Source organism: Panthera leo, chromosome C2 (assembly GCF_018350215.1).
Source record: "Panthera leo isolate Ple1 chromosome C2, P.leo_Ple1_pat1.1, whole genome shotgun sequence".
Classification (NCBI taxonomy): domain Eukaryota; kingdom Metazoa; phylum Chordata; class Mammalia; order Carnivora; family Felidae; genus Panthera; species Panthera leo.
The window spans coordinates 67,572,931-67,597,746 of NC_056687.1; the positions used below are offsets into that span (position 1 = coordinate 67,572,931).

The following is a 24,816-nucleotide window of genomic DNA, read 5'->3' on the forward strand; positions in this document are numbered from 1 at the left end:
AACAGATTTTACTGTATTTAATGAGGCCTCAATGACTCTGATTTTCTTAATTTTGATAAAAATATTTGAGCCAGAAACAAAATTTCTATTGCATTAGCGCTTATAAAAATTATCATAGGAGGGGCACCTGGGTGGTTCACTCAGTTGAGCGTCCAACTTAGGCTCGGGTGGTGATCTCACAGTTCATGAGTTTGAGCCCCACATCGGACTCTCTAGTGTCAGCACATAACCCACTTCAGATCCTCTGTCCCCCCTCTCTCTGCCCTTCCCCCTCCTGTGTCCGCTCTCCTTCTCAAAAATAAATTTAAAAATTTTTAAAATTATCAGAATAAGAGGTCGGCACCCAAAGAGCCCTGTGGATGCTGAGTTGCCCTACACCACTCCAACACCACTCTTAACACTACATGAGTCTGAATGTCGACAGCATGATCCACTTCAGTTCTGATTTAAACATAATCCAGAAGGTGGTATGTGTGAGCCACCAATGTTTATGGATTCTTTCACTCTAACTTGAAGTGACAGAAGAAGAAAATTAGAATGTAAGAGGTTGAGTTGAATTATAAGATTTAAGCCTTTAGATTCTCCAATCATAGTTAAAACATTTACCTTCCTTATCAAAATAAAACTAGCAAATGAAACGATCTGACATCAGATTTATAAGATACACAAACACTATGTGGGGGCGGGGGGATGAGCTAGCTGCGTGATGGGCATTAAAAAGGGCACTTGTTGGGATGAGCACTGGGTGTTATATGTAAGTGAGGAATCACTAAATTCTGCTCCTGAAACAAATACACTATATGTTAACTAACTTGAATTTAAAGGAAATTTTTCAAAAAGAGGAAGTGGGAAAAAAGCCAGCTGTGTATCCACATGGTTATAAGAATATAATTTTGTCATAAAATCCTTCCAATGCCTCTTTTATTAAACTCTATTAAAGAGGGTTCAACATAGGATCACCTTTTACTCAATTCCAATGCAAAACAAACATATAAGGTTGCAGTGTATTGAAAAGAGGCCTGGGTGGTTCAGTCAGTTGAGCGTCCAACTTCAGCTTAGGCCATGATCTCGCAGTTCGTGAGTTCAAGCCTTGCATCAGGCTCTGTGCTGATAGCTCAGAGCCTGGAGCCAGCTTCGGATTCTGTGTCTCCCTCTCTCTCTGCCTCTCACCCACTCACGCTTTGTCTCTCTCTCTCAAAAAAAAATTAACCATAAAAAAAAAAAAAGACTCTTGAGAGTAACTTGTCAAGTCACTTCCTGTCATAGGCAGAATAATGGAATCATCGTCCTAATCCCCAGAACCTCTGAATGTGTTGTGTTACATGGCAAAAAAGAATTAGGTTGCATATGCAACTAAGATTCTAATCAGATGACCTTGAAATAGAAAGAGTATTCTGGATTATATTCATATGGGCCCAGTGTAATCACAGTAGTCTTTACAAGCAGAAGAGGGAAGCAGGAAAGTCAGGGTCAGGGCCAGAGAGAGATCTAAAGATTTTATACTGCTGGCTTTGAAGATGAAGGAAGGGACTATAAGCCAAAGAATGCAGATGGCCTGCAAAAGCTGGAAAAAGTGAGGAACAAAGTTTCCCTTAGTCTTCATAAAGGAATGCAGTCTTGCTAACAGCTTGATTTTGGACTTCTGGCTTCCAGAGCTATAAGATAACAAATCTGTGCTGTTTTAAGCCACTGTATTTGTGGTAACTTGTTATAGCAGCAATAGATTTCTATGTTCCCCTTTTCTAATGTGTCAGTGGGGGTGGGCTTTCCTGCTCTGACATTCTCGGGTTGCAAGTCTTCCAGAACTATAAAAGAGTCAGTACAAACATTTTATGGCTTTAAACTACTGCAACTTCTGAAAACTTTCACATGGTAGTAGGAACTGGTTGCCAAAAAATTAATTTGACAATATTCTCTTAGAATCAAATGACACTATAAGGAAAAGCCAGACAAATGCAAAATATTGGACATTCTATAAGACAATTGTCCTGATCTCTTCAAAAAGTCAGTATCATTAGGGGAACCTGGGTGGCTCAGTTGGTTAAGCATCTGACTCTTGAGTTCAGCTCAGGTCATGATGTCATGGTTCATTAGTTCAAGCCCCACATCGGGCTCCACACTGACAATGCAGAGCCTGCTTGGGATTCTCTCTCTCCCTCTCTCTCTCTCTCTCTCTCTCTCTCTCTCCAAATAAACTTTTTAAAAACAGTATCATTATTCTTTCAAAAATTTTAAAGGCCTTTCTAGATTATAATAATTCTAAATAGCAACGAAAAGTAATGCGTTAAATTTGAATTTGAGAGAAATGTGAAATGTGAAAATGGACTGGTTATTAGATAAAATTAAGGAAGTATTGTTAATTTTCTTAGGGGTGATGATACAGTTATGTAGGAGAATGTCCTCATTTTAGGGGATGTGACTCTACTGTTTAGGGGTAAATGGTCACAGTATCTGCAATTTTAAAATGTATCACAAAAAAGATGTATTTAAATATGTGGCAAATATTAATTATTTAATATGAGTAGTTGGTATAGGAATATTTATTGGACATTTTTCTGAATGTTTAGAAACATTGTAATAAAAAGCTGGGGATTTATTTTTTAAAACTGTTTATAAATATTTGTTGAACTATTGCTCAGAAACTTAACATTTTGTCTTAAAATGTATAGAACTTTCTAAAATTATTTGTAGAAACTCAGAGTTGTGGCTAGGATGTAGCAAGATAAGTACTCTCATATGTAAAGTAGTTTAAATGAGTTTCCAGTTAGAAAGCTGATAAGAAAAAGTGATGTCATTCTATGAATCAGTGGAAAATTACTGCCCTCTAATTGAAGAAGGTAACCTGGTAGAATGGGGATTTTTGGTCTCAGCAGGTCAGAGATTTTCATTTCTTGATTTTGCCAATAGAAGGGATAAAAGTGAAACTCTGAAAATAAGAAATGGAAACCTATGTACAAGTAAAAACAGACAGACACAAAATTATTCCTAAACCCCAACATCCTAGAACCAGTACCAGAAGGAAACTGCAACAAATTTGAATTATACTGTTTACATGAAGTCTCAGAACTGTGCCAGCAATTTACTATTGACACATTACTACAAAAGTAAATCAGAGGGAATTAAGAAATAGCATTCTAGTCAGTCTAGAGATAAGAACAAGATTAGTTAGCAATACAGTGAAAAATACTTCTATGTAGTTTACCTTTTAGATTTAAAAAATATATATATGATTGATCAACATTTCCTATTCATATTAAAGCATACTTAAAGTTTTTATTAAAATACTCAAATAATGCTGCTATTTTTTATTTGAAAAATATACAGCTAAAATCTACAATGAAATCTGAGCAGAAAATTAGAATTTGAGCTCCTGGATGGCATAACCAGGATATCTTCTGCCACCTAGCAGAGAATAACTGAATTACAGGAAAAGCCTGAGATGAGTAGGTAAAGGAAATTATCAATCTCTAAGTTTAAAGTACAGAAAATCCTTCTAAATTTTCTATTCAGAATCTCTGTTTCTTATATTGATGCATAAGAAAAATTTAACTTCTCCCATTATGGTTACCAAATACACCCAGTTTATGGCACATTCTGAACACAGTGGGCTATGAACTCAAAGAGTTTTGCTTTTCTCCCATCCCTCACTGCCTTTGACCAAGCTTTGCTGAAATTTCTTTCCCATCCCTTAACATTTTGGGCAGAATCTGTCTTTCTTTCCAGTCACTTTTATTTATCAAAAATTCTAGTATTAGTAAAATTTTAATTTCAAATCCAATTTAATGATCACATCTTCTCCACCAGAACAACTTTGGCTTGAGAGACTCAGAATAAGAAATGGCTGGAGAGTATTATGCTAAGTGAAATAAGTCAGGCAGAGAAAGACAGATACCATATGTTTTCACTCGTATGTGGATCCTGAGAAATTTAACAGAAGACCATGGGGGAGGGGAAAGGGGAAAAAAAGTTACAGAGAGGGAAGGAGGCAAACCATAAGAGGCTCTTAAATACTGAGAACAAACTGAGGGTTGATGGGAGGTGGGGGATAGAAGAAAGTGGGTGATGCGCATTGAGGAGGGCACCTGTTGGGATGAGCACTGGGTGTTGTATGGAAACCAATTTGACAATAAATTATATATGTATATGTATGTGTATATATATATATATATATATATATATATATATATATATATATATGAAACATTAAAAAAAAGAATAAGAAATGGCTATGGTTTGCTGTTTCACTCCTCCCCCTCCATCTCTCTTTGATCTAAAAGGTGAAAAGGAACAAATGTCTCAAACTTATCTGGTCATTCTTATCATTCTCTCTTGGCTGTCTCTCTTGGCTGGATAGACTGATTGTTGATGCCCAACAAATGGGTGATATAGCAAATAGCATATACAGCTATCAGCTGTCCACAGAGATAGGCCAATGCCTCTAATCCCTGCCTAGGTATAGAGGAGTCAGAAACTTACAAGAAAGGGATCCTGCCTGGGTGGCTTAATTGGTTAAGTGGTGACTTTGGCTCAGGTCATGATCTCTCAGTTAATGAGCTCGAATGCCATGTCAGGCTCTGTGCTGACAGCTCAGAGTCTGGAGTCTGCTTAAAAGTCTGTGTTTCCATCTCTCTCTGCCTCTCCCCTGCTCTCTCTCTGTCTCTCTCTCTCTCAAAAATAAATTTAAAAACATTGAAAAATTTTTTTAAAAAAATAAAAGAAACTTAAAAGAGAGAGCTGGTGGTTCCCTCAAGTTCATACCACCTATAAAGTGAGCCTGAGTCCCCAGGTCTCCCAACTTGTTGTCCCAGTGCTCTTTCTTTTAAGTTTATTTATTCATTTTGAGAGACAGAAAGAGAGAGCACACACGCACACACACACACAGGCACCCGAGCACAAGCTGGGGAAGGACAGAGAAAGAAGAAGAGAGAGAATCCTAAGCAACCTCCATGCTGTCAGCACAGAGCCTGACACAGTGCTCAATCTCATGAACTGAGATCATGACCTGAGCCAAGATCAACAGTTGGACACTTAACCAACTGAGCCAACCAGGTGCCCTTCCAGTGCCCTTTTATAAATAGTTTTTGTGGTAAGTAAAATCTGACTACATGAGTAAATAGGCAAGATATAATAAAGTTACTTTAAATAGCCATAGATTATTACTTAGTTCTGATATTTAAAAAACAAACCTAAACACTATTAACTTAAACAATTAATATAAAAAATATTAATTCAATAATGTATACCATTAGTAATAAACCAATATATCATTTTAGAATACTAAAAATGAAAACATAAAGAACAGCTCATAGCTCTAATTACCATTCCCCAATAAAAGGAACCAGGACTCTTTAGAAAATTGTCTGATTCCAGGTTTGTGGTAGAAAATATTCAAGATGAATCTATGACATCTTTTTGTGCCAAAAAGCAAAGAAGCTATCAAAGACTACTGAAATTGTACAAAAATATATTAAGAGCCAACTCAAAGAGGCTCCCAATAGCCTAAGATTGGACAACATGAACATGAATAAAAAGATAGTGACTGTAATTGACTGAAACATTTCAAATGTATAAAAATGCATGCTTCATAATATTACCCTTCCACCCCCCCCCCCAAAAAAAAGTGTTGGAAAAAAAAACTTTAATTGTTACCAATGGAAGCTTCCAGGGCATCAACTCATTATCTGTTAACTGATAAATTAATGGAAAGAATCAAGCATTTCGCTTGACTTTCCCTATATGAACTAACTGTATTTTAGGATAATCAAATAGCTGATGGTGAAAAATTCTTCATAGAAAACATGTAGTTATTAATATATAATATTTAATAATGTATTATATAGTAATAAGTGGCATATAAACATGTCAAAACTAATTAACATTTATGCTTCAAATATGTACATTTTATTATACATCAATTATACCTCAATAAAGCTATTAAAAATAAATAGAACCACAACAACCAAAACCAGCAAAAAGAATGACAGGAAAATCATCATTTTGCTATACCTAATGAAATAATAGGTCAAGGGTACAGTATCAATGGATGCTAAAACCATTACACAAAAGGTTGATAGTGAAGGTTATAATGGAGGATCAAGCTTACTCACCTAAACCCGATGAATAATATCTGTATCACTGAAGTGGAACAAGACATTACATGCTTTATGATCTGTTGCAATAGGAAGTATATAGCATCCCCATAAAGTATTACTGCATAAAACACTAAACTTGAATCTAATCAAGCCTGAGGTGTAACCAGCAATTTACAGAAACATGAATTATAAAAAAAAAAAAAAAAAAAAAAAAAATGGGTTAAATGACAATATGAAGAAGCAAGCAGCCAAATCCAAGATATGGAACATCATGAGATAAATGACCTAGTTTCTTCAATACATCAATGGAGAAAGAGAAGGGTACTATCTAAAAAGAGATTGAAGATAATCACAATGTAATGAAACTAGACATTAATGGCAAAATCAAAAACAAAAAGGCCATTCCACCTTGAAATTAAGAAGCTTTCTAGTAAACATAGCAGCAAAACATAATAAGAAAATAAACCCATTTAAAATTGCACCAAAAATAATAAAATACTTAGGAATAAATTTAACCAAGGAACTAAAAGACCTGTACTCTGAAAACTATATAACACTGATGAAGGAAATTGAAAATGACACAAATAAATGGAAAGATATATGATGCTCACAGATTAGAAGAAGCAATATTGTTAAAATGTCAATACTAACCAAAACAATCTACATATTTAATGCAACAACATTTTTCACAGAACTGGAACAAATAATACTAAAATCTGTATGGAACCACAAAAGACCCCAAACAGCCAAAGCAATCTTGAGAAAGAAGAACAAAGCTGGATGTATCACAATCCCAGATTTCAAGATATACTACAAGTTGTAATAACCAAAAAACATCATGGTACTGACACAACAACAGGCACATAAATCAACAGAACAGAATTGAGAGCCCAGAAATAAACCCATACTTACGGTCAATTAATCTATGAATGAAGGAGGCAAGAATATACAATAGGGAAACAATAGTCTCTTCAACAAATGATGCTGGAAAAACTGGATAGCTGCATGCAAAAGAATGAAACTGGACTACTTTCTTACACAAAAATAAACTCAAAATGAATTAAAGACCTAAATGCAAGACAGTAAGCCATAAAATGTTTAGAAGGACACATGGGTTTGATATTGTCAACAGAAACATTTTTCTAGATAATGTCTCCTCAGGCAAGGGAAACAAACAAAAGTAAAATTAAACTATTGGGACTAGACCAAAATAAAAAGCTTTTGCACAGCAAAGGAAACCATTACGAAAACAAAAAGCAAACTACTGAATGAGAGAAGATATTTGCAAATGAGAAATCTGATAAGGGATTAATATCCAAAATATATAAAAGAACTTATACAACTGAACACCCAAAAAAACAAATAATATGATTAAAATGAGCAGAGGACATGAATAAACATTTCTCAAAAGAAGACATACAGATGGCCAACAGACACATGGAAAGATGCTCAACATCACTATTCATCAGGGAAATGCAAATCAAAACCACAATAAGATATCACCTTACACCTGTCAGAATGGTGAAAATCAGAAACACAAGAAATATCAAGTTGGTGAGGATGTAGAGAAAAAGAAACCCTTGTGCACTGCTGGTGGGGAATACGAACTGGTATGGCCACTGTGGAAAACAGTATGGAGGTTCCTCAAAAAATTAAAAATAGAATTACCATATGATCCAATAATTCCACAATTCCACTACTGGGTATTTACCCAAAGAAAATGAAAACACTAATTCAAAAAGATATGCACCCTTATGTTTACTGCAGCATTATTTACCATAGCCAAGATATATGGAAGCAACCCAATGTCCATCCATCCATGAATGAATGATGAGGTGATACATACACACACACACACACACACACACACACACACACACACACACTCACACAAAAGAGTATTATAACTCAGCCATAAAATAAGAATGAGGTCTTACTATTTGCAACAACATGGATGGACCTAGAGGGTATGGTTCTAAAGGAAATAACTCAAAGAAAGACAAATATATGATTTCTAGACAAATATCATATGATTCATATATGGAATTTAAGAAACAAATGAACAAAGAAAAGAGGAGACAAACAAAAGCTCTTAAATACGGAAAACAAACTGATGGTTTCCAGAGAGAAAGTGGAGGAAGGGTTGGGGGGGAGGGGTGAAATAAACGACATCAAGAGTACACTTATCCTAATGAGCACTAAATAATGTATAAAATTGTTGAATCATTATGCTGTGTACCTGAAACTGTAAAGTGTCAGATAATAAATGTTTTAAGCTTCCTGGGCCATAAATTGTCATAACTACTCAACTCTGTCCCTGCACCATGAAAGCAGCAAATGAGAATACATGAATGAGCATTGCTGGGTTCCAATAAAACTTTAGGGACACTGAGATTTTAATTTCACATAGTTTCCACATGTCATGAAATATTATTCTTCTTTTGATTTTTTTTCAACCATTTAAGAACATAAAAACCATTATTAGCTAGTAAGTCATTAAAAAATCAGCAGCTTGCCTGGGGCGCCTGGGTGGCTCAGTTAAGCATCTGACTCTTGATCTCATCTCAGGTCATGAACTCAGATTCGAGAGATCAAGCCCTGCATGGGTTCCATGCTGGGTGTGGAACCTGCTTGAGATTCTGTCTCTCCACCTATCTCTCTCTCTCTCTCTCTCTCTCTCTCTCTCTCCCCCCAACCTCTGTAAAATAAAAAAAAAAAAAAAAAATTTAATGCAGCAGCCAGCCTGGATTTGGCTCTTAGGGCTATAGTTTGGCAACTGCTGGGTTGGATGGTCTCTCAGGTCTGGCTCTCTATGTCTCTGCTAATTAAGCTGCTATTCATTCCCTACTTTGCTAACTCTGGGGTTAAACTTGGTTTACATCTCTGGCACCTTCTTTTACAGACTAAAGCAGTTTCTCAAACTTTATTTACTCACATACTCATTAAATAAGAATTAAAAAGACTACCTCTCTTATGAAAGTTATATTATTTAAAGTAGTTATGTTTGGTCTTTCAAACACATATACACATATGGGTTTTCAAACTTTGTATGTCCTTCTCCTCCTCTTACTACAAAGAGATTCCAAGACTTGTCTTCTCACACCTGAAGATCACTGCCTTACAGCTGCTTAGACTGGAAAATTCCAAGTTGGAAAGCCCTCCAAAAACCTCACTTCCCCTTTCTGCTGGTAAAGAACATCAGTTTTCCATGAACTCTACTATATACACTATATATATATATATATATATATATATATATATATATATATAGTGTGTATATATATATATAGTATGTATATATATATAGTGTGTATATATATATATATATAGTGTATATACATATACACTATATATATATATATATATATATATATATATATATATATAGGTGGCTAACCTAACACTTACTTCGTGGAACAGCCAGTTCCAGGTAAGACCTCGACTTGACTTCCTCAGTCCATTCTTCCACATGGTCAGAATCCAAAGTATGAGAGGGAATAAGAATCCCTGTATTTGTCCTTCTTCTCTGTCCACCTAAGACCATGAGCCTAGATATGATCAACTCGATAACCATATAACTGATTACACTAGCTCCAAGAATAAAACATAGGGAATCCTAAGTTATGGTCAGTCTGGGCAAAATATCTTCAAACTGTAGAGAAGGAGAGAAAGAAGTTACCTGCTTTTAAATCCATACATGACGAAGAGCAGCGTTGAAACTTCTGGAGGATAGCAGTGGTCCCTGCTGCACAGGGACCCTGCTGCACACCTACTTTGCTGAGCCACACAGTTACATCAAGGGCATCAGGAAGGATGTCATCCATGCTCTGGGTTGTGACACACTCCTTGCCAAGTGTGTCCTCCGGGATCCCTACGAGTATAAGAAACAGAGCTGTTCTTCACGGCTTAGGGCATCCACGTTGGCTAGTTCACGTACTGCAGCAAGAAGGCCCAGCTCAGCATTGGCCATGTGCTCGCAATGGACACCATTCCCGAGAGCACCATCATATGTTGCCTGGAGGAGAAGCTGATGACAGAGGCAAGCTGGCCAGAACCTCCAAAACGACGTCGGTTGCTGTGCCTACCACAAGTATAAGGCAAAGAGAAATTTCTGAGCACGCCTGCGGGGTGAGGCCATGAACTCTGTGGAGCATCCCTTTGGAGGTGGCAACCACCGGCATATTGTCAAACCTGATACCATCTTCAAAAATACCCCTGCTGGTTGCAAAGTGGGTCTCATTGCTAAACAGGGGACTGGACATCTCAGGAGAACCAAGACTGTGTAGGAGAAAGAGAACTAGGACTGGAGAGGCTCAATAAAGGGTATCTTTCTGCCACTTAAAAAAATTAAAAATGAAAAATAACAACAAAAAACAGCACACTTTTTCTGGAAAGAGATGGGGATTATAAAATGACCTTTCTCCATATAAAAGTATTTCTCTGTTAAGGAGCCTCAGCAGAAAAGAGGAGGTAGGCGGGGTGTGTGGGGGGGAGGGGTGGGCAGTGCTGGGAACATTGAGTGAGCACAGTGAGCCAGGGCCCTTGCAGCATTCAGTCACATCATCTCTCGTGAGCCTCTCCCACCTGGGAAGTCACTAGAGACTATTATCACCCTTGGGGCTCATGAGGAATCAGGGGCCTTACCCCAGGCCGCTTAGATACCAAAGAAGATCTGGGACTGAATTCAGAGCTCCCTAGAAAAGCAGTTATCCATTCTATTTGTCTGTCTCTCTAACTCTCATATTTATCCATGGCTATTTCTGTCTCACTTCCAGATCTCCTCCCTATAAAGCATTAGGTAACTTATGTTTAAATAATTAAAGTTCCCTGACAGTTAGTTGGCCAACCAAATCAGGTGAAAAAGCTTGAAAGTGAAGTTGCCCACTGAGAATTTACCAGATAGTATAGCCTGCAGTATTCTTTGTCCAATTATTATCACAAATCCAGTAATGAGAAATGTGATTTTTGCAGGATAGCCAGAGAAAATATCTCTTGCTCTAAATACTACAAAGTTAACTCTTAGATTAAGCCAGAACATTAGGGACTCTGATAAGCCTCTATTTGATTTCACTAAATTGTAAAACATGTGACATCGTTAACCTGCACTGAAAATTAATATAAAAAAGTATATTTTAAAGTTCTAAAGCAAATTTTAAAGTTTCTAAATATTATAAACTAATTCTTAAAATGCCCAAATCACTACTTCATTCCTTTGAAACAGTGTGAAGGAATGTCAGATATTTTTAAATAACTCCATGATACTATCCAAATTTGCACGGATTATATCCTGCAACTCTGTCCCATAACTCTTCCCATTAGTGTTCTTGTAAGAATTTTTGAAAATTTTATTAATTTCTACAGAAAATATAGAAATTATAGTGGGTATAAATCTCAATCCATAAGCACAAGTATTAAAGGAATATAATGATTTTCTAAATTTCTGCTTCTGTTTTGAGCTCTCATCTCACAGGGAAACAGTCTTAATTCTTTGACTTAATTCTTTTCCCTCACTCACTCTGGGTGCCATTGTTCCAGAGACTTATGTAGTGCCAAAGATGGGGAATAGGAGTCACAATCTGGTTCCAACTCTCAAGTGCACCCAATTTACAGTGCAGATGCCCACCATTCCAGTCAGCACGCCTCTCTGCTCCTGTCTGACATCCCAGGCACCGGAATCTTTGCGAGGCTGCCTAGGACCCACACACCTAGATATACTTTGAAGCTATTTCCTTTTTAAGGTTTTTTCTACCATCCTCCTTTGTTCCAACCCCCCTCAAAATCTCTGTTCATTCACCACTTCCCTTCCCCTTAGTCAGGACAATATTTTTCAAGTCTCATTACAATTTCAGACAGACAGCTTGTCTACCCACTCTCTATTCTAGAATTTAACCTCTTAGAAACAGAAGCCAGAAAGTCTTTCAGACTACATCTGCTTTCTAACATGCAACATCTGTCCTTTGAGGAATGGATGAGCAGAGACCACTAGCTTGAATGGGCAAGAAAAAGCAGAAGAGTAAAAATATAGGTAAATACCTGAAATATTATCTGGCCACACTTTTATTTGTTGGTATTTACCTAGGTTCTCAGATATCTTTCTTAAATAATTCTGTGTCTATTATTGTCATCCTTACTGAAATAGGTTGGTAAACTGACTTTTACTTCTAACCGCACTTTCCTCAATTGAGTATTTCCCTCTACTGTGGCTTATGTTTCCTTAATACCAAGGATCCAGGGACCTGAAAATATAAACTAACACTGACCCACAAAATCAGGACATCTGATCATCTTTGCCAAGGAAATTGGGAATAGCAACATCCTCTAATCATTTATCTATTTATCATATATGTGGGCAGGACTTTATACAGAACAATGTTTATGCAGCATTATTTATTTTAGCAAAAAATTGGAAACAACCTAAATGTTCAGTAATAGAGAATTATTTAAATAGAGTAAGATCACAGGGTAAAATTCTATGCAGCTGTTAAATGTCAAATTATAAAATATGTGATGATATAGGAAAATATTCACAGTAAAAATAATAAACCCAGATAAGCTATGCAATTACAACTTTATAAAGTACATATTTGAATACAGCCTATAGAAAAAGGCTGGAAAGTTCCTCACCTAGATGTTAAAAAGGATCCCTGTGTGATGGTATTAGGAGAATTATTAATGATAATTATTTTCTTTCCATATTTTAAAACATCTCTACACTGTGTATATATTGTTTTCATAATCAGAGAAATAATGTTATTTGAAAGACAAAAAGCATTGACTGAGCTTCTTATTTGTGTCCCATCTACATGCTATACCTCAGCAAAAGGATTTTTAAACATAAATGAGAGCAGAGATCTTCAACAACAAGAATAAGAAAGAAAAGAAACATCTGCTGAGATCATCTCAGCCCTGTTTAGGTTTCCTTGCTCACCAAAGAAATGTCTTGCAATAATTAAATTTCTTGGCTATCCCATAGAAAATATACTATCTTGGTTTTTTTTTTTTAATTCTCAGATAATAATATGCTTAGTAAAAGCATTTTGCAAATCATGTGTACACTAATTGCTGATCCAAAGAGGAGATTGTAATGTAAGGGTACTGCCTCACCACAGTTGACTACAGAACCAGGAAGTAACTTGAATATGTCATACAGGCTTCCAATGCCCTGGTTCGCAGGTTAAGTGAGTCATCAGGAACTGATTGCGTAAAATTCTGGTCTGACTACTTGTCCTGGACTTCATAACTCCTGACTCCACCCTTTGTCTCCAGGCTCTGCTCTGGCTGTCTGACAGCCGCACCTACTCATACAGGCTTGCAGATTAGATGAGGCAGAGCAATGGTACTTAGAAGGAGGAATGGAACTTGACCCAGTCATGCCTGGGGAAGAATAATGAATGTGAAGGATAAGAACCCACCGGTCATTACTGAATCAGGGCTTGATTTCAACCTACAGCCACTCTGCTTTTCTTCGTATATCTGAATCAGTTATCTTAAGCTCCATTCGGAGTTTTAAAGTGGTTTGCTTCATTCAAAGATGTCATCTTCTGCTATCTTCTGTTTGTTTTGAGTATTGCTTTGTAACTGGAATGGTAGAAGGAGGATGGTTTCTATCGTTGTGCTGAGAACTGTAACCTAGTTAATGTTCTTTTAAGCAACTCTGACAGTCAAAATTACATCCTGAGTCTCTAGCTCTAGGTGACCTTCAACTAACATTAGTTTAACCTCCAGGATTTTAATCATCCTCAATTCATTCACCCCCTGTATTCAACTATTCACTGAATGCCTGGAATGTGTAAAACACTGTGTGAGGCACTAAGGATAAAACTGTGAGCAAAACAGATATGGTCCCTGCCTAAGAAGCTTATGGCTTAGACAGTACAGACCAAACACACAAAAGCGAAATAAACAATCAAAAACAACAGAAAAAGCAAAACAGGCAATTCTAAAACACTGTGGTAAAAGCTCTGATAGAGAAATTACAAAGCGCTACAGGAGTATGCAGCAGAGACACACAGATGTCAGAGGTGGGTTGGAGGGATGGGATGGGAAATAACATTTCAGCGAGGCCTTCCTTGTATTAGTTTTCTAGGGCTGCCAGAACAGAGGCACCCACAGACTGGGTGCCTTAACCAACAGAAATTTGTTTTCTCACAATTTTGGAGGCTAGAAATCTGAGATCAAGGTGTCAGCAGGGTTGCTTTCTACTGAGGCCTCCCGCCTTGGCTTTTCTATGGTCATCTTCTCTTTGTCTTTCCATGGCCTGTATATTTGTGTCCTAATTTCCTTTTCTTGTAAGGACGCCAGGCATATTGGGTTAGGGCCCACCCTAGTGACCTCATTTTAACTTAATCACACATCTTTAAAGGCCCTATCTTTCAATACAGTCATATTCTGAGGTACTAGAAATTAGAGCTTCAACATATGAATGGGGAGATACATAATTTAGTCCATAACAGGCCTGATAAAAAAGAATCAGGCAAATGGAAGCATAGAGAAGGCATGAGCAAAGAAGCAAAGAATAAGGCACCCTAGGAGAATTTTGCAAGAACCAAATCAGAAAGGTTCTTTTTAAAAAAAATTTTTTTTTAATGTTTATTTTATTTTTGAGAGACAGAGCACAAGTGGGGAAGGAGCAGAGAGAGAGGGAGACACAGAATCCGAACCAGGCTTCAGGCTCTGAGCTGGCCGCACAAAGCCTGATGCGGGGCTTGAACTCACAAACCACAAGATCATGACCTGAGCCGAAGTTGGTGCTTAACCAAGTGAGCCACCCAGACGCCCCAGAAAGGTCTCATAAGGGGCACCTGGATGTCTCAGTAGGTTAAACCTCTAACTCTTGATTTCATCGCAGGTCATGATCCCAGGGTCATGGGATCGAGCCCCACGTTGGGTTCCACACTGAGCATGCAGCCTGCTTGGAATGCTCTTTCTCTCTTCCCCGTCCCTCTCTCTCATTCGTGCTCTCGCTCTCCCTCTCTCTCTCTCTCTCTCTCTCTCAAGTAAATAAATTTTTAAAAAAATTTTAAAGTTCTTATAAGCCATGTTAAAGGGTGAGAATTATATCCTAAGAACAATAAAATGCTATCAAAGGATTTTAACTAAGGAAACAATATATTCAGATTTGCTTTTTTTTTTTAATGTTTATTTTTGAGAGAGAGAGAGAGAACAAGTGTGCACACAGGGCAGGGGCAGAGAGAGAGGAGGACACAGGATCCCAAGCAGACTCTGCACTAAAAGCAGAGACCCTGACATGGGATGAAATTTACAAACCTTGATATTATGACCAGAGTCGAAATCAGACGCTTAGCTCACCCAGGTGCCCCACGTTTGCTTTCGGGAAAACATATTTGGCTGTTGTGTAAGAATGGAGCATAGGCAAAGAGGGGAGAGCATGTGTGAAGAGAAGCACAGTCAAAGGAGGAGACAGGGGAAGCCACTGCAATTATTCAAGAGAGACATGATCAAGGCCTGAATGAGGGTGGTGCAATCCCAGCGGAAAGCGGTAGATGGTGGAGTCCATTGTAACTGACAGGTGGTGAGTACTTGATAAGGGGGCTGAGAGTGAGCAAAGAAAGTGGAGGGTGACACCCATCTTTCTGACTTGGGAAACGGGAGGACCAAGTCATGGGACACAGAAAGATAAGAACCAGAAGATGGAGGGAGTCATCAGAAGTAGACCCTGCAATCAAGAGACCATCCAGCATTATTCACCCAATATCTCCACTAAGGACCCACTTTACATAAGGAAAAAAAGAAGAAAAAAATACTTAGGTACCCAGCCTGGTTTGGTTATAATGATGAGACTTTTTAATCTCATTAACCTCAAATATTAAAAATTAATCCAAAAATACAAATGCATTCTTCTAATCTGTTTTCTTTCCTTCATCTCTTTTTATATTTCTAGATCCTTCAAGATGCAGCTGAGGATGCAAAATGTAAGGACGGTTGCTAGGATATCTGGAAATGAAAATGCAACTAGCTTCCATTTATAGAACATTATACATATGCCAGACACTGAGTGAAATACTCTACATACATTTTCTATTTAATCCTCACAGCCCTGTGAAGTGGTTGTTGTTGCTACATTTCACAGACAATGAAACTGGTCCTCAAAAAGGTGAAGTCACATGTCCACATTCTTGAACCCATCCATCTCTAACTTGAAAACCCATTGTATTACTTGCTAGGCTTTCTACCTCCAGTGAGCCCTCCTTTGAAAACGTGGGTGAATTTAAATTCATCCCATAAAAGCCTTCTCCCCCTTTATGCACATTTTTACTGAAAATAAGAAAGTATCCTTAGTAAAAACATCCTGCAAACGTGAGCTCCATTTTAGAAGATAGTATGAATAGGGACACCTGGGTGGCTCAGTCGGTTAAGTGGCTGACTTTGGCTCAGGTGGTGATCTCTCGGTTTGTGGGTTCGAGCTCCGCATCATGCACTGTGCTGACAGCTCAGAGCCTGGAGCCTGCTTCAGATTCTGTGTCTCCCTCTCTCTACCCCTCCCCTGCTCACACTCTGTCTCCATCTCTCAAAAATAAGTAAATGTTAAAAAAAAAAATTTTTTTTAAAGAATATGCTGTGAATAACATCCCTGGAATTGTGTAACCTAGAAGCCTCGTAACTGTACCAGCTTAGATCAAACTACTAGGCCTTAAGCCTAAATTCAGACCAGGCATACAGACTGCCAAACAACTCATTTATAAGAACATATTAGATGAATGACTGATCAAACTGTCGAAACATCTGGACCAGCCCTTGGCCAGCAGTGCAGAGAATCTGAAGCCCAGCGACTTGTCAAGGGGTATAACCTTTAACTCCTGGCTGTCCATCTGTAAGAAACGTTTATGGAAGAATATCTACAAGAGATCCAATGAATCTAGTATTCTACATACTTTAGATGTTATCTCTGAATTAAGTAACTCAAGGAATTTTCATGCTGATCATGCTACTTGAAACTGCTTTTTCTGGACTAGCCAGTATATAGAAAACAGGATATCTAAGGCTTCTGGAACTTGCATTTACCATAGGAATGTGTTGAAGACAGCTCTGTCACTGCTTTACACATCTCCTCTTTGTGGGACCATGGAAGAAATGTCTATCAGGGAATAGCTGTGCTTATCAAAAGAAACTAGTTTGTTTTATTTTCTCTTCTCCATGAATTATTGAGCTAATTTTATTTCCCTCTTTGCTTTGGCTCCAAGGACCTTAAAATCCAAATCTGTAACTTGCCTCTGGCAACTAACCCTACCTTAGAAAAGCCAGCATTTAGTGTAATAACTTCACCTCGGCTTCATTTTTTTTCTTCTTACTCTTATTTCCCTTCTCTCCTCCATTCCCAATAGCCTCGATTACATTTGGTCATATTGTTGCTGTGTTTGAAGCACCTAGACATGCTGATTCAAATCCTTTTAAACATATTGCAAGGTAAAAAATAGATAATCGGTTCAAGACACAATGTTAAAGGTTGTGATTAGGGTTGTGTGAATTATATTTAAACCTAGATATGTGGTGGCACCTGGGTAGTCTAGTTGGTTAAGCGTCCGACCTTTGCTTAGCTCAAGATCTCATGGGTCATGAGTTCAAGCCCCATATTGGGCTCACTACTGTCAGCACAGAGCCCACTTTGGATCCTCTGTTCGCCTCTCTCTCTCTCTGCCCCTCCCCCACTCGTTCTCTCTCTCTCTCTCTCTCCCCCCCCCCAAAATAAATAGATAACTTTTTTTAAAAAATGCCACATATGTAAAGAAATATAATGAAGGCCAAATAAGGGCTCTCTTTGCTTGTCAAACCCCACTTTAATTGTTTCACAGGTCTCTCAATTCTGGCCAGCTCCCTGGCTTGTCCTCAGTTGCTGCCCAAGACAGAGGCTGCCAAGGCTTTGGCTACCCAACATTGGCAGGGGTGCCCTGCTTTTCTTGCCAGTAAACTGCTTGTCTCTCTGGAACACAGCTATTTTGTATGAAAAAACAAAATATTTTTCAACTTATCTGGAAAATATAAGCCCAGCTTATCTGTATAAAGAAAAGGAAAAATGGAAAAGAAAAGGAAAATGTTACCCTTACCATTCTTGCATATGTGAAATTGTGTTCTATCATTAGAGAGACATGAATAGGCAGATGGACATCAGAAGGTGTTAAAACCCGCCGACCACGCAGTTGACTGGGTTTTTCTTTATATGGGATTCTTAAGAAAAGACCATTCAAACTGATAGTTAAATTTAGTGTCAGTCCTGTGATTAACAAGCACTGTGAATCCAAAGTGATCCTCAGTTTCCTTTCTTGCAAAGCAGAGAACTTGAACAAGACATATTCAGCCAGCAACCTTCAAGGACTCCAGAAGTCTACAGTGACCAGTAGCCCCCTTTTCCCAATAAGAAATTGGCAAGACCTATGGACTTGCTCACCCATTTGTGGGGCAGCTGCTCTGTTTGACAGTCTAGGAGATACGCTGGGTAACAGCCAAGACAGCAGTCTCTGTCATGGAAGAGATTACAATCAGATCATGGAGAGGATAAGTGGAACGTAAGCACAGTAAGTGAGGTAACAGGAATATGCAATGCAAACCAAGAACGAGGGGGGGAAACCACAGAGGCTCTGCGTGGCGTGGTTTCGAAGCAGTAGTGAATGCAAACTGATGGAGAAGAAGAACATCCCTGTCAAGGGGCACTGGACAAGCAAGAGCATGGAGGTGAAAATGAGAATGAGGAAGAGGTATGAGAGACATGAAGAAGACCCAGCTGCAAGGAAGTTCTGAAAGAGAAGGCTGGCTCAGGAATAACCCTGAGTACTCGAGTGCTATTCTTAAGAATTTAGAATGCTCTTGATAAACGATGGGAAGTTCCCAAGATGGAGCAACATTTTTTTAAGTGTATGAGAAAGAGTTTGGCTTTCAGGAGGTGCTAGAAGGGGAGGATCCAACCAGGAAGTGTCAGCAATAATGTGGTAAGGGTGTGATGAAAGCTTGGCTGGAATGGCACCCGGGAAACAGCAAGGGGGGGGTGAATTTGAGAGACCTTGTGAAATCATAACTGCCAGTGTATTAGAGTAGCTCCTAGCAACATTGCCCCTGGGTTTCTGTGCAATGAGCCTTGAAGTTAGAGTTTTCTAGCCTCTCAGAAGTATTACACCAAGACCTCATTTACTGAGTTTAGTGTAAGGTTTGTATTGCTAATATTCTATTTCAGTCTTTAGAAAGCCCTTGATAAAAATATGGATTTTCCAAATATCAATGAATGTAAAATAAGAGACGTTTTAAAGCTTAACTCTGCCCTCTCTTCTTTCCCAGGGTGGCTGGATCCATGCAAAGGAAAAGGAACACTGGAAAGGTTAAAATGGCATAGTGTAAGCCCCAACAGTAGGTTTTTCTTTTCTTTTCTTTTCTTTTTTATGTTTATTTCTTTATTCTGATAGAGAGAGAGAGAACATGCAAGCAGGGAAGGGGCAGAGAGAGAGAGGGAGAGATAATCCCAAGACTCTGCATTATCAGTGCAGAACCTGATATGGAGCTTGATCTCACAAACTGTAAGATCAGGAACTGAGCCGAAATCAAGAGTCGCTTAACCAACTGAACCACCAAGGCGCCCCGGGTTTTCTTTTTGGTAATGCAAGTGCCTGACAGAAGCTTTGATTGCCTGGGCATCCACTTCAAAGATGGCTATCTTGAATAAACGCATTGCCAACCATGGGACTAGATAAGGAACCAGGCCACTCTCCTATCCCCTACCCCCACCAAGGCTCTTCTGTTTTAGAGATCTTGGTTGGTTTCGACAACTGAGCATTTGGGCCATTTATTTTTTCTCTTCCGGCACTTTAAATTCCTGCTCTTCTGTTTTAAATTCACCAGTAAATAATGATCCTGCAAAGCCTCACTCTCAACTTTAATAAACGCAGAACTCCAGGCCCATGCTTGCTCTCTCTCATGCCCCCCTCTCTCTCTGTCTCTCCACCTGTGACCTTACTGTGTGGCCCCATGTGTGCCATGTAATTTCCAGAACATGTAAATAGTATAGTTTTTTCCCACAAGTTTCCTGATGGTTATTACCGAGGGTGTCTTGCAATCGTAATAAGAACCACAGAGCTGAAAACAAACAAACAAACAAACCACACACTGGTTATCTATAGGGCACAAAAAACAAATGGAAATGACACAGAAGTCAAAGGGACTCCACAGGTTGTGGAGAAATATTGATCAGTTAGGCTTTTGATAGATGATGTGATAGTGCTATGACCATCATCTGTCCCCTTTTGATTAAAGAGCTCCACCTGCCCAGGCACAGAATTCTCAACTACATTTGGGGACATGGCCACTGGACTAAGTAAGTACTGGCACATTACATGTCCCCCACTGGACGCTCCACAACAGGAACTCAGAAGCTATGCCTGTAACTTGATATGAATGCCACATGTTACTAACATTTGCTTTAACTCTTTCCATGGGCTGTTTTCATTTGTTTTCTCTTTGTAAAAATGGCCTCCATCTAGCAGTGAACTGCTCTTCCAGATTTCCAACTTTTCACCTCCCTACTGCATCTATAAACTTATGACACCAACATTGTAAGTTGCTAAGCCTCTAAATTTAATGCACATAAGAATCATCTAGGGAGCTTCTTTAAAATGCAGATTCTAGGGGCGCAGGGGTGGCTCAATAGGTTATGCATCTGACTTCGGCTCAGGTCATGATCTCACAGTTTGTGAGTTCAAGCTCCTTGTCTGGCTCTGTGTTGACAGCTCAGAGCCTGGAGCCTCCTTCAGATTCTGTGTCTCCCTCTCTCTCTCTGCCCTTCCCCCACTCATGCTGTCTCTATCTCTCATAAACTTAAAAAAAAATTTTTAATAAAAAAATAAAAAATAATAAGATGCAGATTCTAGGGTTCACTCCCCATGGCATTTTAATTTAATAAATATGGGACAGGGCTCAGGAAGCATCCCAGGGGATTATGGTACAGGTGGTCCTCAGATCATATGTTGGGAAGCACTGCTAAGTTGAACTCAGCAACACAATCCACAAAGGCAAACTCAAAAATTAACATTTCCCAAAAACCCTTTGAGAGCATGGCCCTCTGCTTATGCATGAGTCAATTTTTCCCAGGATATAAACTGACACAAAGTCATGTTGGGAGATGCCTGTGATCCCAGTGTGTGTTTGGGCGGGGACAGAATTTTCTCACTATGAAGAGGTGCAGCAACATCAATTGCTTAATATTACTCCACCCTGGCACTTATTATTAGTCATAAAAATTGGCTGAGCCAACTCCAGTATTGCCAGTTCATTTGAAGAGTATCCACAGTGGGTAGACCCCTAACATTCTCTTCCCTCTCCACTCAAAGGGCAAACGTGCAACCCAACTCGTAGACCAGGCTACTGAGCAAAAGTTGGAATGATCTCTGAGGTCATGTAAGCTCTTCTGCATTGTTTTGAGAATACCTAAAAGCCACTGGGGTTGTTGAGACCACAAGTTCTTTTACCCTGTGGAGAAGGAGGAGAATGATTGCTACTACACTCAGTTGTGAACTGAGAAAAACTGTAGTCTCTTGAAAGATTTATTCTTGAAGGATGACAACCTTGTTGTTTCTACAACCCTCCAATCTATGTTCCCAATGCCACCTAGTGTCCTGGCACCAAGAAGGGTGGCCTGGGCCAGCGTGACACCCAGACTTGTTAGCTTTAAGTATGTTATTCCCACCTGTAGTCTCAGAGCACCCAAATAAGCCTCTCTGAAGTTAGCTAAGTCAAGCACCATAAAAGCAGATATGGGTTAAAAGCTACCTTATATCCCCACCCCAGCCTTCCCTACTCCTAGTGCATATCCATCCCTAATCCACTGCCTGCAAGGTACTAACCTCTAATTCATGAAGTTCAGAATGCACCTTTTGGAGATGTGATGCACACGCTATGAAGGCACATACATGAGTGGTGTCTTTCCAAAATGTCAGCTTTATTTTAAAAAGGTTTATTTAGTCATAAAGCAAGGTTAACATAATTACAAAGCAGGTTCAGGATTCTAAACTCAATGACATTTCACCAATATGTTTAACTTGGCTTCTTACATGTCATACAAAGCAAAGCACAAGACAAGTCACACAACAAACAAGATAGAACAGGGGTAGGAAGTTAACAAACCAAACACAAAGTCAGTCTGTGAGCACACAGTTGAGATAAGGCGTTGGTCAACTCTGGTCAGCTCTCAGCACTTATTGCTTATTATGTTCAAGCAATGGAAGTTCCCTTTGAAGATCAACCAGGCAGAGCCTTCAGTGGCAGCTGCCTTTTTGAAGTGGTCAGACAAAGAGGGGTCAGTGTCTGAGGAGTCTGACAGTTTGCTGCAAAAATCCCCTTTTTAAAGGGATTTAATTGGTCTTGGGCCTTTGCAGACCTCCTCTGATTCTGCTGGTTATCAATTCTGAGTGTGTCATCAGCTGGTTCTGGTCTCAGCAATATCTGGTATTAGCTGCTATCCCCTTAGCTGCTTGAGTCATTGTCTGACACAGGCTCCTGCTTGACCTGAGTGACTCCATCTTGCTCCCTACAGGGGATCTCCTTTGGGGGCCTCACTCTCTGCTCATTACTGGCAGCCACTATCAATGGAAAGCCAAAGCCCTCTGTGGCCAGAACTTTTTTTTCTTTGCTTTGTCCTGGCTAAAATTGTTGTTACCTTTTGAAATGGAAAGATTTTTCTTGCAGTTTCAAGAATTTTCCATGGGCAGAGATGTCAGGGATGACCAGGAAATTCCAGGAAACTAGAATGCCATGAATCCAATAATTAGGATATGATAGGCTAAGAAATGCATTTCATATGTACCTTCTACTTTTAAAAGAATATAAGAAATGCATTTCATATGTACCTTCTACTTTTAAAAGAATAACTATTATCTCAATTAGTGATAATCATTTAACATCATACTTAATGGTGAAAAGCTGAAAGCTTTCCCTCTAAGATCAGGAATAAGACAAGATTGCTCATTCTTACCACTTTTATTCAATATAGTAGTAGAAGTCCTAGCCAAAGCAATTAGGCAAAAAATAAAAGGCATCCAAATTGGAATAGAAGTAAAATTGTCTCTATTTGCAGATGATATGATATATAGAGAAAACTGCAAAGATCCTATCAAAAAATTGTGTTCCAACTAATAAACAAATTCAGAAAAGTTGCATGATTTAACATCAATACACAAAAATCAGTTGCATTTCTATACACAAACAACCAACTTTCAGAAAGAAATAAGAAAACAATCACATTTTCAATGGCATCAAACAGAATAGAATTCTTAGGTATTGGTTTAACCAAAGAAGTAAAAGATCTACATTCTGGGGGCACCTGAGTGGCTCAGTAGGTTGAGCATCTGACTATTGATTTCGGCTCAGGTCATGATCTCATGGTTGTGAGATCAAGCCCCGCCCAGCATGGAGCCTGATTAAGAATCTCTCTCTCCCTCTCCCTCTGCCTCTGCTTCTCTCCTGCTCTCACTCACATGTGCACTCTCTCTCTCTCAAAAAAAAAAAAAAAAAAAAAAAAAAGATCTGCACACTGACAACTATAAAATATTGATAAAAGTAATTGAAGAAGACTCAAATAACTGGAAAGATATCTTGTGTTCATGGACTGGAAGAATTAATATTGTTAAAATGCCCATACCATCCAAAGTAACTTACAGAGTCAATGCAATCCCTATCAATATTCCAATCGCATTTTTCACAGAATTTTTTTAATCCTAAAATTCATACGGAACCACCACAAAAGACCCTGAATAGCCAAAGCAATCTTAAAAAAGAAGAACAAAGCCGGAAGATCATACTTCCTAATTTAAAACTATATTGCAAAGCTAATAATCAAAACAGTATGGTATTGGCAAAAAAACAGACACACAGATCAATGTAATAGAGAGCTCAGAAATAAATCCATGCATATATGGTCAATAAATTTTTTTTAAGTTTTTACTTAAATTCCAGTTATTTAACATACAGTGTGATATTAGTTTCAGGTGTACATGGCCAATTAATTTTTGACAAAGAAGCAAAAATATACAATGGAGAAAGAATAGTCTCTTCAAAAATGGTGCTGGAAAAAACTGTAGAATCACATGAAAAGAATGAAACTGGACCCTTATCTCACACTATGTATAAAAATCAATGCAAAATCGGTTAAAGACTTGAACATCAGACCTGAAACTGTAAAACTTCTAAAAGAAAACATAAGGGGTAAACTCCTTGACACTGGTCTTACTGATGATTTTTTTGGATTTCACACCAAAAGCAAAGGTTTAAAGAAAAGCAAAAATAAACAAGTGAGACTACATCAAACTAAAAAGCTTCTGCACAGCAAAGGAAACCATTATCAAAACCTATGGAATGGGAGAAAATATTTGCAAACTGCACATCCGATAATGAGCTAATATCCATAATATACAAAGAACTCATACAACTCAATAACAAAATAATAATAATAATAATAATAATAATAACCCAATTACAAAATGGGCAAAGGACTTGAATAACCATTTTTCCAAGGAAGACATACAAATAGACAACAGGTACTTAAAAAGTATTCCAAGATCACAAATCATGAGAGAAATGCAAGTCAAAACTACAATGAGATATCATCTTACACCAGTTAGGATGTCTACTATCAAAAAGACAAGAGAAGTGCCTGGCTGGCTCAGTCAGTAGAACATGCAACTCTTGATCTTGGGATTATGAGTTCAAGCTCCACGTTGGGCATAGAGCTTAC

At 38.4% G+C, this 24,816-nt stretch overlaps 1 pseudogene; it reads left to right on the forward strand.

The window, feature by feature from the left end:
• Positions 1–8,042: 8,042 nt before the first annotated feature.
• On the forward strand, positions 8,043–10,393 carry LOC122229284 (annotated as a pseudogene).
• The last annotated feature ends 14,423 nt before the right edge of the window (positions 10,394–24,816 follow it).